Below are 6,000 nucleotides of genomic sequence, written 5' to 3' on the forward strand. Positions count from 1 at the left end.
ACCTTCTTGCCAGATTCAGTGACCCAGAGTCTCTATTATAAGGCTCCTATAACTATTTGAATCTCGGGAACATTTTCTTATAATTCTAGCACAGCCTTTTGGCAGCCCCATTAGAATCCGACTGAAATTGAGCAGATGTGGCGTGCTTCATCAAATTCAACTGCAAACTCCTCTCCTGAAATTAGCAACTGTGGCAACACAGAAACAGTGAAAACGAAAGGTTATAACACTTGCCTTGGTTTAGAAGTTATTGTAACTGATATGTATGCAATCTACAGCTACAGAAAATAAAAAGATTTTTTTATTAAAAAACGAAAACCTCCAGTCACATTTATAAAATGATGCTGAGTAAAGCACTGAAGCTGCTTCTGTCAGTGATGTTTTCTTCATCCCCCACCCCAACCAAAGAACTTGGGAAGACACTCATTAGCTTCTCCTTCCATGTAAACCAAAAATAATAAAAAGAAGTATTTTTATTCTCTCTCCTCCAGCGTCTTTATTAAACTCCATTAGAAATTACTCTTGGAATATGCAGTATGTACTGAAAAAGAAACAGAACATGTCTTTATATAAGTAATGAGTTTCTCTATAAATGATATTCCTGCCCTTCAGGTAAAGTGTGGCCCAGCAAAGGGCTAAAATGCATAATTAATTTGTGGTTAGCTTTTCTTGCCATTCTTCCTTAGAATATGTGCACTGAACAAACATAACCCAAAGAACTCTTTCCATTGTACATTGCTTTCTATTTTTCAGGGCTATGTCAATTCTAATCTTCCATGTAAGGCTTTACAACAGCCCTATGGAATAGGGCGGGCAAACATTTTTATCCCTAATAAGAAAATAGAACATTTATGTTTCAATGTTTACATTTCTCCATAGATATTCCATGGCACTTAACATGTTCCAAACCAAAGTACTTATCTTTCCCTCACCTGCCCCCCACCCCCATTGCTTTTCCTTCTTAACCTCAGTTAAACAAAAATATCATCCCATTCTCAGCCTTGCTTCCTACCACATCTTTGGCTCTTTAAACGCACCTTCCCTCGCATTATGAGATTTCTGACAAGTAAAATATGACAAAATTTAAACATGTCTAAAATCTGAATCAATGCCTATTTCAGATGTTTGTTCTCAATAATTACCTTCCAATTTTTTGGTTCACTCGGTATTTCCTAGCTCTCTTCAATCAACCCTCTCATCTCCATTTCTATACTCAGAATTGGGTGCCCTGTTTGGAAATGCTTCTTTTGAATACTGACCTCTGATTCCTCTCCTATATAATCAGTTTTACCTTTTGCTTTGGCCAAGGGCCACCTCCATCAGCTATGGCTTTATGAAATGTTCCCTGACCAAGCATGCCCCTCATTTTACTAAAGAGTAAAGTTTATACCTTCCTTCATAATCCACATTCAAGTCTGACTTCTTCCTCTCTTTCATCAAATTCCTATTCATCATTCAGAATTCACTTTAAATATTACGTTCTTTCTGAAGTCTATAAAAAAGTCATTTTTTTTGTGTTCCCGAAGTATTAATCTTGTATTACTGAAATCATCACACCACACTATTTGTTTCCTCCAAATTAGTATGGACTTCTCAAGAGTAGGGGCAATTAATTATTTTCCTTATATATCCTGGCAGTTTCTAACACAGAATAATCCCACAGTAAATGTTAACAACCAAAGAAATACAAGATGGAGTATCTTCTCATATCTAAAAAACACTAAAAACTTTGTTCCATTCCGAGAACATCATGAGAAATTAACTTTTCCAAATTTATTTTATTGGAAATAAATTCCCATCTCTTACTAAAGTAAGATTTTAAATACAGGAAGTGTCACGAAGATAAAAATGGCTTAATTTACTCTCTTGGGTGAATTTTCTTTCCATGATACAGAATTTTATTACAGGACAAAATACCTTAAAAGGCCTACCACAGTTATTTGCCTTATTTCTCCCCTTCACACTCATTTTCAAAAAGGAAAAAAAACATTAAAATTTTCACCACTCAGCTTCTGATTTCTTATTTTGCCTTTATTTCCCCTGTAAGTACAGACTTCTCTTGGGAATACACTTTGTCGTTGGCGCAACAGGGTTTTCTCCAGGTCAGGAAAAAGTAAAGGAGCCATTCCTCCCCTCTCACATGTTACCCCCTCTTTCCTTATCCTGTGTTTTTAAAGGATGCACCAACAAGAAATCTGACATTCATTAATTTGCCTCTGAGTCTAAGTAAACGCTACTTGTAATGCCTTCTAAGTAGCATTAGAGAAGATGAGTTATTCATCTAGTACAAGGAATTCTTCCAGAGGCAGAATATTAGTTCTGAAGTTAGGTTTAACTATATGCCTTTGAGAAAATATCTTGGTTTCTGTAAATGAAAGCAGGAAGTTCTATCAGTAGTTTTCAAAAGTTGCCCTCTAGAGCTTGAGGTTTCTATAGGGATCCTTCCAAGTCTACCATGAAAAAACGGACAAACTTAATTGAGGTGGGAAAATGAACCACAACCCTCACTCACCACTTTCAATAAAAGCAACCTCACTTTTATCTACCTTTTAAAATGCTCCTATGTTTAGGTTTTATTGTCAGAAAACATTTTTTGTAGTTTAAAAAAAGACATTGGAAACCACTTAACTAGATGGTCCCCAAGGTTTCTTTCAGCTCTTTCTCATATCTGTTATTCTAAATGATCAATAAAGGCTATGCATGAACTGGGATTCAGATCCTTGTATAGCTCAGATTGAAAGGTAAAATACAAGAAGGAAAGGAGGGACAAAAACAAAAGTTTACTAATTCAGTTCCAAAAGTTTTCAAGTAGCTTCTAGAGAATTTCCTATATTACATATTAGCTAAGACAAACATTTCATATTGTTCATTTAGCCAATTAAGACTAAAACTTGCTACCTATTTTGTGCTATCCCCCCACTTGAACAGCTCAGTTTGAAATCCATGCTTCTTTCCTCTTCACACGCCTTTTAAGAGCTCACCCTCTCACGTGGCTTCAGCTTTACTGAATGACTTCTAAATCCATTTCATATCTCCAAGTTGAGAATTTCTAGCTATCTGAGTGATACCTATACACAAATGTTCCATTAACTTCAAGATAGCATAACCATAAGTGAGCTAATCTTTCCTACACTAGTTTCCCTAGACAATAAAGTCTACTCTCCTTCACACAACAATACAACCGTGCATAATGGTCAACAAATAAACACTTAGGTTTCACTACTCATCATGCCTCTCCTGCTATTCCTTCTACCTACAGGACTAGATGTAGTGTCTTTCTTACGTGATTAATTCCTGCCTGTGTTTCAAAGATGAGCTTAAGAATTTGCTTCTTCTAGAAAGTTTTCCTAATTGTTCCCTCAGCTGTGCTCCCTGATCTCTTTTTGTACTGTCATATTACCTTGTACTTGCCTTAATTATAGCATTTTTCCTACAAATAAGTGTTCGTTTCCTTGTCTGCCTTCCACCCTGGACTATCAGCTCTTGAGGTCATAAATGGCATTTATATTAGCATAGCATACCTTGGTAAACTGTACGTTCTCTGTGCTGCTGGCTTGTCCAGTCAAACCATTACATTTCACCAATATCACTGTTTTAGACATCGTTAATTCCTCCATTACCTTCATTTCCTACATTCAAACTCTTAGTAAATACAAAAATCTGTTGTTTCTTCTTCCAAAAGATTTTTTCCTCCATCTTACTGACTCACCCCAGTGCCACAAGTGATACAAGGTCTCACCATCTTCTACCTACAAAAGGTACTACAAATTCTGCTGTCAGATATCTCTGTGTCCAAGCTGTCCTCACAAAATCTAATCTGCATTTTTCTGTCAAGTTTGTCTTGATAAAGCATTATGACGTTCCCTATTCTTTAGCAAACCATAGTTTTCTCCTTCCCATTACATCAGTTTCAGGCTGTTCTGACTGAATAAACCTGACATTTATAATTTTCTTTTCTTTTTTTTTTTCTTTTTAAAGATTTTATTTATTTGACAGAGAGAGAGACAGCGAGCGAGAGAGGGAACACAAGCAGGGGGAGTGGGAGAGGAAGAAGCAGTTTCCCAGCGGAGGAGCCCGATGTGGGATTCTATCCTAGAACACCAGGATCATGCCCTGAGCCGAAGGCAGACGCTTAACGACTGCGCCACCCATGTGCCCCTATAATTTTATTTTCTATTAATACCCAACATACTTCCTCTAATCCAATCATAAAGCCCTCCTCCTTATCCACATACATAATATTACCTTTCTTTCCTCTAAGCTTATATCCACATTTTGAATGTCCTCTTTCCTCTCTTACCTTCAGAATCTTTACTTATGTTTCTAGGCCCAATGTAAAGCCCACTCAGTCCAAATAATTCCATAAGGAGAACCATCAATATTAAAAAGTAAGGGAGAACACAGATTTCAAGCTATACTACAAAGCTGTAGTAACCAAAATAGTATGCCATGGACATAAAAACAGACACATGGATGAGTGGAACAGGACAGAGACCCCAGAAATAAATGTATACTTATATGATCAATTAATCTACAACAAAGGAGGCAAGAATATACAATGAAAAAAAGTCTCTTCAATAAATGGTGCTGGGAAAACTACACAGCCACATGCAATAGAACGAAACCAGACTTCTTTCTTATACCGTATTCAAATATAAACTCAAGGAGCGCCTGGGTGGCTCAGTCGGTTAAAGCATTCAGTTCTTGATTTTGGCTCATCATGATCTCAGATCATGAGACTGGGCCCGTGCAGGGCTCCACACTCAGTGCAGAATCTGACTGAGATTCTCTCTCCCCCACTCTCTCTCCCTCTGCCCCTCTGGGTGCACTAGCTCTCTCTCTAAAAAATAAATAAACCTTAAAAAAATAAAATAAATTAACTCAAAATAGATTAAAGACCTAAATGTGAGACATGAAATCATAAAACTCCTAGAAGAAAACACAGGCAATAAGTTCTTTGAAATCAACCATAGAAACACTTTTCTAGATATGTTTCCTGAGGCAAAGGAAATGAAAGCAAAAATAAACTGTTGGGACTACAGCAAAATTAAAAGCTTCTGCACAGCAAAATGAACAGGCAACCTACTGAATGAGAGAAGATATCTGTAAATGATATATCTGATAAGGGGTTAATATCCAAAATATATAAAGAACTTACTACAACTCAACATCAAAAAAAAAAAAAAAAATCCAAATAATCTGATGAAAAAAGGGGCAGAAGACCTGAAAAGGCATTTCCCCAAAGAAGACATTCAGATGACCAACAGACAGGTGAAAAAATGCTCAATATAGCTAATCATCAGCAAAAGGCAAATCCAAACCATGAGATATCACCTTACACCTGTCAGAATGACAAGAATCAAAAAGATAAGAAATAACAAGTGTTCAAACGTTGATGAGGATGTGGAGAAAAAGGAACCCTCGTGCATTGCCGGTGGGATATAAATTATTGCAGCCACTGTAAAAAAAGTGTAGAGGTTCCTCAAACACTAAAAACAGAAATACCATATGATACCATATGAAATTAAAAATAGAAATACCATAAATACCAATAATTCCACTGCTGGGCATATATCCAAAGAAAATGAAAACACTGGGGCGCCTGGTTGGCTCAGTCAGTTAAGCGTCTGCCTTCGGTTCAGGTCATGATCCCAGGGTTCTGGGATTGAGCCCTGCACCAGGTTCCTTGCTCAGTGGGAAGCCTGCTTCTCCCTCTACCTCTGCCTGCTGCCCACCCTGCTTGTGATCTCTCTCTCTCTCTCTATCTGTCAAATAAATAAATAAAATCTTAAAAAAAAAAAAAGAAAATGAAAACACTAATTCAAAAAGGTATATGCACCTTTATATATATATTACAGCATGATTTATAATAGCCAATATATTTACAATATATGTACCCTTATATATATTGGAAGCAACCCAAGTGTCCACTGATAAATAAAGAAGATGTGGTGTGTATATGTGTGTGTGTGTGTGTGTGTGTGTGCGCGCATACATATA

Source organism: Ursus arctos, unplaced genomic scaffold, assembly GCF_023065955.2.
Source record: "Ursus arctos isolate Adak ecotype North America unplaced genomic scaffold, UrsArc2.0 scaffold_12, whole genome shotgun sequence".
NCBI lineage: Eukaryota > Metazoa > Chordata > Mammalia > Carnivora > Ursidae > Ursus > Ursus arctos.